Raw genomic sequence first — 13318 nt, 5'->3', positions numbered from 1 at the left:
TAAAGACATTTGTGCAAATACTGTGAACAGGTCCGAAGCAAAAGACAAACACTCACATGAACATCACATCAGCCTCTAGTCAACCTCATTTCATACTATGTGCAGTGATTAAAAGACACAGTAGTGTCAAATTATAAATGCCTCCTTGCATTTTTGTGAGGTGAACTAGCAAAATGAGAACATGTTGGTTAAGGGGTTTCAAACAACTAACAGAAACAGTAAGTTAAAGTGCCCCTGTAGTCCTTTTTTATCCCTTAAAACTCATCTTTGATCACCAAAATGGCATATTTAAACATGTTTTCCTGTGATTTTTTTCTTTTCATGCCTTAAAATAGCTTGAATGTAACTCTACACCCTTCCCAGACAGCAACAGTGTCGGCCCAGATCCGACATTATACATATTGACAATTTATATAATTCACCTGCAATATTGCTAAATGTACCCGAATTTTTTCATATCAACATATACCTTGATAACCTGGCTTCTAGATAATGATAGGCTAATGATATGGCAAAGCCCGTCCGCACTTTTACGTGATTGGTTACAAAGTAGTTTGTGGCGTCAGAAACACCAGTGATTTCAAACCGCGTTTTTGAGACTGCCTTTGGTTCACCGCAGTTTTAAAGAGAAAATACTCAGCAATTGTGTTGACATAACTTTGCACATGGTTTGTCTTAAAGCATATTAAAACACCACATAGACATAGCGCTATATTTAGCCATATAGACATTTTCACCACAGGAGGTCTAATATTGACTAACTCAGCCTACATTTTAAACACAATAGGCCTATTGCCATAATAATTCTTTTTTTTTTTTTGCTCAGCCATTGAAAACGAACTCAAAATAGAATCAAACCAGAGGTTCTCCCCTTATTAGACATTCTCTGATCAAACACAGGTTGTTTTTTTCATTCCTTACCTGATGTATCCGTTTTGAAAGAGTCAGAGTGAATGAGGCACTTATCGCCACCTACTGGTATAATGACGTAAGCTACGAAAAAAGGCCATTATTATATATGGGAGTGAAGAAAGTGAATGTGTGCAGGTGATGAATTTGATAAATCACATATTGTGGGTTGTATTTGTTTGAAATCCATTTATTGTCATAGGCTATATATTAAGATACATGTGCCTGGTTGTGCATCATCAAAGACATTTAAAAAAAAGAATATTAGATCCAACATGTTTTATTAGAATGAATGTGCTGGTGTCCTTATCTTTAATAATGATCAGTTGTATGTGTTCCATAATACTGGATTCTAAATGCCTTGTATAGAAGTGTCGTGGCAAAGTATCACACTGTGTAGCAAACTACGTTCAGTGGGATTCTGTTATGTTCTTGGATTGTACAAAGTATGTGAATTCTAGAAAATTAATGTGAATAAAGTTCGTGTCCGTGTAGTCAGCGTTATGATTTCTTGTGAGACGTCTAGAAATTATTTCCTTCATTATATTAGGCTATGTATGGTCATTTTACGGTGCATGAAAAGTTAAAGCTTTATTGTTGAATAAATTAAACTGCTACAACAAAGCCACGAATAATAATAACAACAACAACAACGAAAGCTGATCAATTCGAATTGTTGATTGGGGTCTTTGGGACAAAACTAATCGAGACGAAATGCAAGTCAAAATCAGTTTTAATTGAAATGTTGGCATATTAGCCTATATCACATTTGCTATAGTATAACATAACTATAACTCAATAGGCTTCTTCATGACTTAATGAAAACTTTTGTGACAACATGCTACAGTAGCCTATTGAGATACAAAAACTTTGATATTTCAGATATTGCTATGAATATACGTTTAGACGGCTTTTAATCTAGGTGTGAAATCAACATAGCATTTACACATTTGGACTTCTAACTCAAAACATGGAGTTACACATATTTAACCCCTGTGAATACAGTGAGCAGTGATATGCAAACGACTACATTAAAAACAACAATGGCACATTGAGTCCACTAGAGGTCAGAATTTACTTCAGAATGAAATCGGAGAGCGAGAGACAGGAAGCACAAGGACAAATGTTTAGCGCACATGACCACTGAGTCATAGTCAGGAAAATGAGTCAGTGTTTTGTATCAATGTGATATAACACTATTCCTTGTGTTTTTATGGCACATGGACAAAAGAGTTCTACATTAGGCTACTTGAAGTGACTCTGGTCATTTGCATTGTATTCGTTTGAATTGCTTGGTTCGATTCATAGAGAGAGATGGACATTTTCATTATGCCCACAGGCTCGGAGACAGATGTCTCGACAGTCTCCTAAAATGACCTGACCGGACGGCCTAACTTATCTTTCACCTTCAGACAACAAATTTCATCAGCTTGAACTTGTATAAACTGTCACACACTCTTCCTCGTGACATCTCCCCTACACCACACACACCCTGCCTGGAAGTCATACGCAGTTCACTTTATGATGCTATGCAGGTGCAAGACCATAAATGGAAGTGAATTTCTATCACGTGATATCCAATATCACTATTATACACGTTGCCTGTAGCTGTAATTTGTTTTAATTTGTTTTTTTACAGAAAGATGAATTTGCGTGTATGCATGCGTGTACTTTCAAACACTGTCTGTTCAAAATACTCCTCGGTTGATGCGGTTTGAAAGTGTTCAGATGCTTTGGGTAATTGCATGAACTGCCCACTGCGTTCATGTAAACTCTCTGTCACACCCAGCAAATCACCATAACCTGGCATCACCTGTATGAAGAGTAGGCTAATTACCAAGTAGGCTGATTGCTCAGTTTGTATATTCAAAGGCTCCATAAACAAACACGTGCACAAGTATCTCCACTGTGGTCAAGGTTAACGAACCTATCCATGTCACTGTAGCTGAAGTACTTTGTCCCCAAGGGATTTATTGTCATAATGCTCAATCTGTCTGTCTATTTATCCGTCTCTGTCTGTCTGTCCGTCCATGTCCATCCATATCTATCTATCCATCTATCTATCTATCTATCTATCTATCTATCTATCTATCTATCTATCTATCTATCTATCTATCTATCTATCTATCTATCTATCTATCTATCTATCTATCTATCTATCTATCTATCTATCTATCTATCTATCTATCTATCTATCTATCTATCTATCTATCTATCTGTCAATCTGTCTGTCTGTCAATTGATCTATCAATCCTCCATGCATCTATAGTTTAGTGGCAGTGATATATTGGCAGTGTTAGTTTGAGAATGCTGCTTGATTCAGTGCACGTAGGTTGGCGTTCTGGTTGCTATTTGAATGTGTCACATACAATTTGCATATAGCATTGTCAGTATCTGCGCGCACCTGTACTGCCTGAAAGTAGGCATATCTCTTTGCATATGTGCACGACGTGCTTGGCTGATGGTCAGCATTGAGAGTAAGTTCATCTAGATGGGGGCCAGAGTCAGTGTGCAAAGTAATGGGATCTAAAGTGAACAGGGTCAAGAGCAGACAACAGTCTCACACACCCAGCCTAGACATTTGCGAGACTAGTCTTTTAAGTCAGCATTGAAGAGATTTTTTGCGCTCGAATGGGTGCAGTAGGGAATCTATTTTATCATGTGAGAAGTAAAATGGAGAAAATGACATAGGAGAAAGTGGAAAACTGGAAAAGGTGAAAAAACCTTTAAATAAAAAGGTGGTGAGATGTTGACACAATACACTAGTGTTGCACGGTGCACCGATACTTCAAAAGTATCGCGATACTCGGAAATTAAAAACTTCACGATACCTAAATTTATTAGTATCGATACTTCTAAGAATGACCGCGTTCCAGATTTGTAAGAGAGTATTGCATGTTGGTGTGTGCAACGCACGCTTCCAGTGCCTCCCTATGGACGTCTGTGTTTTTCTCCTCATGCGCGTGTGACAGGGCGCGTGAACTGAACGAGCGCAGAGAGAGAGAGAGAGAGAGAGAGAGAGAGAGAGAGCGAGAGAGCCCCGGTCGCGCGCGCGCACTCTCTCTCTGCGTAGCCAAGCGAAAGTATAAACAAGGCTTCACCGTCTCTAAACTAAGCGCTGTCTTGCTCTCTCTCTCTCTCTCTCCCTCGCACATATTAATCAAATTAATTAAAAAAATGTTCTCTTACGAGAGGTTCTCTCGTATTGCGTAAGCTAGCTTACGCTGCGGGAAAGATTCATCTTTGCTGAGATATTGAAGCCAAAAATTATTTCATAATTTGTATCCATACACAACGCAGTTCCTCTGCGGCAGACCTAGAGCAGGCTAGCTAGCAGCTCATTGGTTCGCTCAGAGAGAACTGCTTAAGCCTATGGGAGAGCGGGGCTGAACCCGCTTCCAATGAGAGGCGCCCGCGCGCTCATTGCGTCATGGCCCGCCAGAATGGGCGTGGCTATGGTGTATATAACAGTCTCTCCCAGGCTTATATGTTGATTCATTTCATCTTCAGCAAGCTGCACGCTTCTGCTGTCCTGAGAAAAGCCGTCGCCGTCGAAAAGGCATCACTCTAGCGAGCTCCCGGACCCTGAAGAAGCCGGCCGTCTTCGCCACCTTCAGCCGCCCTGCAAGCTAGCGCCATCGGACGACTGTATCCTTCTCTATTATATCTAAAAGAGCCGAGCGTCTTTTTAAAGATGTCTCGTTTTTCCTGCGGCTCTTGCCGCGCTCGTCTCGAGGACGGAGACCGCCATGTCATCTGCGCTCTCTGCCTGGGACTCGAGCACGCAGAACTCGCCCTCGCGGATGGAGGATGCGACTTCTGTGAGAGCCTGCCGTTGTCGTCCCTGCGGGCACGACTTCTGGCAGCAAAATCCGCTCCCGCGCCGCCTTCCTCTTCGCCGCGTAAGAAAAAACGCCGCTCCCAGAGGCCGCCGGAGCCCCCAGCGGAAAACAATGCGGGCCGCCGCCGCCGCCTCCCGCTTCCCGCTCTCCCTCCCCGCCCCTGCCGGACATACAGTTGCCGCCGAGTGGCCGCTCTGTCGCTTCCGATGACGCCGCGGAGGAGAAGGACTCCTGTTCACTGCTCGCTTCTGACAGTGAAGAATGGTCATCTCTCGGATCCACGAGAGAATCGGCGGGGATCCGCGCCGGGATAGAGGAGGAACTAATGCGCCTCCTCGCACAGGCCGTCGAACGCCTCGGTCTCGAGTGGTCTCCTCCACCCGAGCAGGCCCCGAACCGGATGGACGGCAGCTTTTTTCATCGGCGCTCGACCCCCGCGTGCAACCGGGCCGCTCCATTCCTGCCTGAACTTCACGCAGAGCTGACGAAGTCCTGGAATGCCCCGCTCTCGGCTAGAAACCGCTCTGATATATCCGCCTCGCTGCGCTCGGTGGACGGAGCCGCCGAGAAAGGCTACTCAGCCATGCCGCCCGTCGAGGACTTGGTCGCCGCACACCTCTGCCCGCCCTCTGCTAGATGGCGCTCTTCCCCCACGCTTCCTTCGAAAGCTTGCAGAGCGGCCTCGAGCTTTCATGCTCGCGCCTACGCCGCCGCCGGTCAGGCCGCCGCAGCGCTACATTCAATGTCTGTCCTCCAAGTATTACAGAGCGATATTCTCCGTGAGTGGGCCGAAGGCGGTAGAAACCCCTCCCCCGCTGTCACGGATCTGAGAAGTGCTACGGACCTCGCCCTTCGCGCCACAAAAGCCGCCGCACAAGCTCTGGGGAGATGCATGGCCAGCCTTTGTGTTGCCGAGAGACACTTATGGCTCACGCTCGCCGACATGGGAGATTCTGAGCGCGCCGCGTTTCTTAACGCGCCCCTCTCCCCGACGGGCCTTTTTGGATCTGCTGTCACGGGAATCGTCGATCGCTTTTCTGAGGTCCAGAAAGCTACTCAGGCGATGAATTTGTTTCTGCCCCGCCGCGCTAGCTCTTCCGCGGGCCGCTCTCGCGAGCCTCCTGCCAGAGCTCCACCACAGCGCCCCCCTCCGCAGACTCAAACAGCCCAGCGCAGACAGGGCGGCCGCCCTCGCTCTCGCTCTGACAGCCGCCGCAGACCGCCGCCCCCACGAGGCCCGCGACCTAAGATCACGCTGAAGCCTGATCATCAGAAGTCTGCCTAGCAAAGTCAAGAAAACCACGGTGCTCTCCCGCTGCGGCCGGACCGCCGTCAAAGCTTCGCCCTCTGCCAGTCCCCGTTATTTCGCCGACTGCTGTAGTGTTGACCGCCACAAACAAGCCGGTGTCCCAGCCCGCTTGCGAGCGACAAAAAGCCGTTTTTACGGCTACCCAGAGAAATCTCAAAAAGAGAAAATTTGCCAGTTGTGTAGAAAACGTGCCCACAATCATGTGCTCACCCATACACACAAGCATAACATACCCCGTGTCTCTATCAGAGCCCCATCACATGAAACGGGCACAGTGTCCCCTCTCTGCTCGCTCTGTTTCACGGCCCATAGACTCCTCTCTGAGTGCAAATCCCGTTGCCACACACATTCAAAGCGCGCCCACACACTGTGTCCAGCCCGCTATGTGCAGCAATCAGGGCGATATAGCCATTCGGCCACTAGCCGCATGCTCCAAAGCGTGGGAAGCCATTCCAGGCATTTCCCCGTGGGTGCTAAGCATTATAAAGAACGGCTATCTGCTACAGTTTCGCCACCGCCCGCCTCGTGCGCGCGCGCGGCTCGAATCTACTGTCAGCCCGCTGGCCGCCGGCACGCTCCGCTCAGAAATTGCGACGCTGTTGCAAAAGGGCGCCATAGAGAGAGTCCCACCATCTATGACCGAGTCGGGGTTTTACGGCCGTTATTTTCTGGTTCCCAAGAAAGACGGCGGCCTCAGACCGATTTTAGATCTCAGGTCTTTGAACAAAGTGCTCATGAAGAGACCGTTCAAGATGCTCACTACCAGGAAACTCCTCGCGCAGGTGCGTCAGGGGGACTGGTTCATCTCTCTAGACCTGAAAGACGCCTATTTTCAGATCCAGATAAATCCCCGTCACAGGCCATTCTTACGTTTCGCCTTCGAGGGTCATGTTTATCAATACGCCGTTCTCCCGTTCGGCTTATCCCTGGCGCCCCGCACATTTACGAAGTGCATGGATACGGCGCTCGCCCCCCTGCGGAGCCAGGGGCTGCGCACATTGAATTATCTGGACGACTGGCTGATTTTGGCCCAATCACAGACGGAGCTTCTGTCGCACCGCGCAGTTCTCCTCGACCATCTGAAAACGCTGGGCCTCTCTGTCAACTGGACAAAGAGCTCCCTTCAACCCAGTCAATCGATTTCCTTTCTAGGAATAGATTTGAACTCGGTCACGATGACGGCTCGCCTGTCTACACAGCGCGCGCGCAGTGTACAGCGACTGGCCGCCTCGTTTCAGATGGGCACCCGCTCACCTCTGAAAACTTTTCAGAGGATGCTGGGTTACATGGCCTCAGCCTCCGCTGTGCTTCAGCTGGGCCTTCTGCACATGCGTCCGCTTCAGCTTTGGTTAAACAGCCGTGTACCCCACCGCGCGTGAAACACGGGCCGCCAGCTGATCAGAGTTACGCAGACATGTCTCACGGCGCTGCAGCCATGGAGAGTAGCAGAATGGTTTCGACAGGGCGTCACGATGGGGACCTTTTGCCGCCGAAAAGTCATCTCGACAGATGCATCCAACACGGGTTGGGGTGCAGTCTGCGAGGGCTCACCGGCCTTCGGCCATTGGTCGACACAGGAAAGCCCCTTACACATAAACTGTCTGGAAATGCTTGCGGTCGAGAACACGTTTTCGCGCTTCCTCCCGCTCATTCGGGGACACCACGTCCTGATCCGTTCGGACAACATGGCTGTGGTCTCCTATCTCAACCGTCAGGGCGGTGTCAGGTCCAGGAATCTCTTCCTACTGACACACCGCATTTTAGTTTGGTCTCAGAGCCGCCTGCTCTCGCTCAGAGCGACGCATGTGCCGGGCCATCTGAACGACGGCCCAGACATACTGTCCAGGAACCTCATCTCCTCAGGAGAATGGTCCCTGAACACACAAACGGTCCAAATACTGTGGCGGCTATTCGGCAGAGCAGAGGTGGACCTCTTCGCGTCAGAAGAGAACGCTCACTGCCCAATATTTTCTCAAGGAGCGAGGACGCGCTAGCCCAGGAATGGCCTCGCCGCCCGCTCTATGCATTCCCTCCGATCGCTCTGCTACCACAGGTAATTCAGAGGATCAGGGACACAAGCCACTCGGTGCTCCTCATAGCCCCGCGTTGGGAGAGTCAGAATTGGGTTCCGGAGCTCACTCAGCTGTCGCAGACAGCCCCGTGGCCCATCCCAGTCAGAGCAGATCTCCTCTCTCAAGCTCGCGGCACGATCTGGCACCCCCATCCACGGCGCTGGGCGCTACATGCATGGGTGATCAACGACTATTCGTCGATTTGCCAGAAGGAGTAAGAAACACTATCATACAGGCTAGAGCACCTTCCACGAGAAGGCTCTATGCGTCTAAATGGTCTGTGTTCTCAAAATGGTGCACCGACAAACATCTGGACCCACGGTCATGCGAGGTGCCGTCTTTGCTTGTTTTCCTTCAAGAGATGCTGGACAAGGGCAGGTCCCCCTCCACTCTCAAGGTTTACGTGGCAGCCGTCGCGGCGTTCTCTGAACCCCGACGCGCTCAGTCCCTGGGCAAAGACGAGTTAGTCATCCGCTTCCTCAGGGGAGCTAAGAGGATGAACCCTCCGCGCCCCCCCTCGGTTCCTATCTGGGATCTTTCTATAGTTCTCGAAGCTATGAAAGCACCCCCGTTCGAACCGCTCGAGTCTGTGGACCTAAAATACCTCTCGCTCAAAACCGTTTTTCTGACGGCTCTGTCCTCAGTAAAACGCGTGGGGGATCTTCACGCGCTCTCATCCAGCGCCGCGTGTCTCGAGTTTGGACCGAATGACTCTGTTGTCATTCTCAAACCTAGACATGGCTATGTCCCGAAGGCGATTGGTACCCCGTTCAGGGCTCAGATTATTTCCCTATCGGCTCTGCCTTCATCCGATAGTGAGCGCGACGCCAATCTCCTCTGCCCGGTGCGGGCTCTGAGATTGTACACTACGCGCGCTGCCGCGTTCAGACGCGCTGAGCAGCTTTTCGTGTCGTTTGGGGGGCGCACCAAAGGTCTGGCCGCCTCTAAACAGACACTGTCTAGATGGATAGTAGACGCTATCGCCTCTGCTTACGCATCTAAATGCCTGCCCTGCCCTCTGGGCATTAGGGCGCACTCCACTAGAGGCATGGCCTCATCGTGGGCATGGTCCTGTGGAATTTCCATTCATGACATTTGTGTGGCCGCGGGATGGGCCTCCCCGTCCACTTTTGTCAGATTTTACAACTTGGAAGTTCCCGCCTTGCAGGCAAAATTACTAGCAGTCTAACGACCAGCTCCCTAAGAAGCTGCATTACTGGGAGTCCCTCACACAACCGGTTCGCCCCTTGTGCTCTCCTTAAATGCTTATACACTTCATCATACATGCTTATGTATACACTTCATGTGCCCGCTCTGCCGGCCTCATAATACATTCACTCCACGTTAAAAATCCCCCGGTATCACCCTGGGATTCATGAGTGGATTCATAGCGCGCACGGCGTTGACCAGGTGTTCCCGCAGCGTAAGCTAGCTTACGCAATACGAGAGAACCTCTCGTAAGAGAACGAATCGGTTACCTAACGTAACCTCGGTTCTCTCTAGAAGAGGGAACGAGTATTGCGTTCCCGGCCGTGCTTGCGCTACTAGCGTTTCGCTTCACGCTGAAATAAATCAACATATAAGCCTGGGAGAGACTGTTATATACACCATAGCCACGCCCATTCTGGCGGGCCATGACGCAATGAGCGCGCGGGCGCCTCTCATTGGAAGCGGGTTCAGCCCCGCTCTCCCATAGGCTTAAGCAGTTCTCTCTGAGCGAACCAATGAGCTGCTAGCTAGCCTGCTCTAGGTCTGCCGCAGAGGAACTGCGTTGTCAATGGATACAAATTATGAAATAATTTTTTGGCTTCAATATCTCAGCAAAGATGCATCTTTCCCGCAGCGTAAGCTAGCTTACGCAATACTCGTTCCCTCTTCTAGAGAGAACCGAGGTTACGTTAGGTAACCGATTCGTTTTGTTGAACTGGCTTATAACATTGTCGTCTTGGGGTTTATACTGACACCTACTGGTGTGGATGTTTTATCAAACAAAGCTAAAGTTTTCAGTTTGTCACTGTAGAAATGTGCAATTTGCAGACAGTCAACTATTACTTTATTCTGTGAGCAAAGGTGTCCAATAAAGGTTTTACAGAGATAAAAATTAGTATTTGGCTGGATCCAAGTCTATGATCTCTATGTAAAATAAATAATAATAAAAAAGTAGTCTAAAAAAACGTTTTTATTAGACTACTGATAGGATTGCATCTCTCATCTTCTTGATATTTTTTCAAATGATTTCATGTGTACACTGAGAAATAAAGGTGCAATGGTGTTCTATATAGAACCGGGTTCTTGACCTTTATGCCAAAATGGTTTTATATAAGGAGAAATGTCTAAATGATACTTACATTTAACAGGTTTTTTTTTGTTTAGTTTTTTGTGGTAAAGTATGTTAAGATCCGTTTAATTCATAAAAATTCTAATTAAAAAAATAAAGGTTCTATTTTTTTTAATGAGTGAATAAATATTGAGTGCACCTTTTAACATTGTCTAAACTAAGTATTTTAAACTTTTATACTTTACCTGGATGAAAATACCTATCAGCTGTCCAGTACATTATGAAATGTCCCATGTTAGAGGTCACTGTGTCACACCATTTCTGGCCCAACAATGCCAGTAATCATGTGATTGTGTTGTAATGGTCTGGCAAATGCAGTGCTTGTTTATTTTTCTCCTTCGAATTCCTGCCCACTCGATGACATCATTGCAAAAAGAGGGCCAGGGAAATGTACTGGGAGCTCATGAGCCGTCTAATTCAAATTCATTGGGTCGCTCCTGCAGTGTAAATCAATGGGATTTTTCCGTTTCATTGTCTGCCAGTAATCCAATTAAATAAGCCAAGAATATTACATCCTCAATTTAAAAAAAGAATACATAATTCTCCCCCACAAACCTCTCAGTAAATGATGCAAACCAAAACAAACACTGCTAAATATGTTTTGTGTGTGTGTGTGTGTGCGCGCACATTTTTTTCTTAACTGGTACGCCTCACATTGCTTCCTGTACATTTGAAAGCATAATGAAGCTTTTGTGGTCACTGTCAGATGTCTACGCCACATGTGCACAGATACACAATTTGGAAATACCACCATTTGCAATATTAATAAAAGAGTGTGACCTGTCCTTTTGTCCTTTTGTTTAATTGGTTTGCCTTTCACTTTTGCATTTGTGTGTACATGTGTCCTCATCTGTCCTCAAATGTCAGGTCAAAAGTTTGGATGTTTTGTAACTGAGTGGCAGTATTAAGTCAGTTTTGCTTATAGTTATGACAACTGTAAGTCACTTTCATTTGGATCTTTTAGCAGGGCTAATAACACTCACCTGAGATCTGACTGTTCAGGACAAGGACAGTTGTTGGATGACATTCAGGAACTGGTCTAGGTTACTGATGCACACTCGCTCCTTTGAGGCTGGAGCAAGACAGGGGGAAAAGGAACTTAACCAAGCCCCATCCAGTGAATGTGAGAAGTATCACGTCCACCTGAAAGTAGGTCCTCCACCCCGCTCTATCCCATCTCTCACTCCTTCCATCTTATTCTTCCTCCGCTGTTCAAATTTAGAGACAGAATTGGGCGAGGTTTGGTACAAATGAGACGCAGACATCACCTCATTTTGTATCTGCACTGTAAAGAAATAAAGAAAAAGAAAACATTTTAGTGTTTGTCACTTGACTAAGTTCAGAAGATGAAGAAAAATCACACTTTAAGTTCAAAGGACTGACTTTAATTGACCTTCCCCACTAAATAACCAAGGGGGAACTTTTATAGAGAGTTTGCATTTATGCTGGCTTATACATTTGTCTCAGGTGTTTCTCCTAAAATTCATTTCAATATAAACTTATGGATGGATGGACTTTATAATATATATTTATGATTTATTTAATTATATGATGTAAATTATTTTTAATTACATATATATTAACAGCTAAAGAAAGGCTAGAAGAAATATTTGAGCCAGTAAAAAGATCACATTTATAATGGTTCCTATGTAAAGTTGTATTGCTTGCTTGTTGAATCACTCCAGTGCATATGAATACTGGGCACAGTGAAAGCGAAGCCTGCATGGTGTTGCGTTTCCATGGAAACCCTGAAAGATGCCAAGTTAACCAAACTAAAGAATGTCTCTTCTGCAGTCTGGTACACTTTTATGGTCACTTCTGATTCTGAATAAAAAAAAAAGAAAGCTGACTAAGCATTTCTTTTCTATTTGAGTGTTCATGTTGGCCAGTATGAGCATGCATGTGTGAAATGATGGTTAGAGTGGGGAGTAGAGACAGAAAGTGAGTACGTGAGTCCGAACACACCATACTCTGGGATTAATTATTCAGCCGTGAACGAGGGATAAAGAGAGAAAAAAGGAGGAGGGGCAAACGTGAAAGAGATATGCGTGCCACATGAGGACAGTTGTGCCAGTTTGCCATCTCAGTCGATATCTTAATACCCCACAGATCCTTTAATGAACATTTGTTTTTCTTTGATGGGTGTTTCTCAGTGATTTCTTTTTTTTATTAAACTTTTTTTTTTTTTTTATGTGAAGGTCACATCAAAAATGTGTTAGAATTTTTTTTTGATCATTTACCTTTGCTACTTTAACATATGCTGTTATGTATTAATTTTATCGTCTCAAAACCAAATATTAATCATAAAATATGAAAAATCTATCATAAAAATATTAACATATATACAACCTTCATAATCTAAACAAAAAGTGAAAGAATCACACAAACTATTTCAATTTTCATTGGGTTAAATTAATTATTTATATATGTTTTTGGAGAAAACTTGTTGGGTAAGTTTGTTGATCTTTAAATGACCCCATAAAATTAGCATTAAACACTGGTGAATTAACTAAATATAATCTTTACATTTTCTTTATTTTAAACCCTACACTTGCCTCCACTTCCATTGTAGTGCATTACTGTAAACTTTTTTTTGTTTGTTTGACACACAAAAATGTGATGAGATCAAATTTTGTTGTCATCGACAACAGCATTGAAATGTAATACAAACATTAAAAATAATTTCTGTTATTTGCTAAAATAAAATAAATATGTCAATATATAAATATATAAATATGTAAATATGATATATATATATATATATATATATATATATATAATAAATGAATAAAAAAATGTATTAAGTAAGTTGAAGTTGAGGTATTTTACAAAAGCACATAACCATACC

The sequence above is a fragment of the Rhinichthys klamathensis genome, unplaced genomic scaffold (genome assembly GCF_029890125.1).
Source record: "Rhinichthys klamathensis goyatoka isolate OS25496 unplaced genomic scaffold, OSU_Roscu_1.1 h1tg000176l_1, whole genome shotgun sequence".
Taxonomy (NCBI): domain Eukaryota; kingdom Metazoa; phylum Chordata; class Actinopteri; order Cypriniformes; family Leuciscidae; genus Rhinichthys; species Rhinichthys klamathensis.
Note: the sequence above shows the minus strand (reverse complement) of the source record.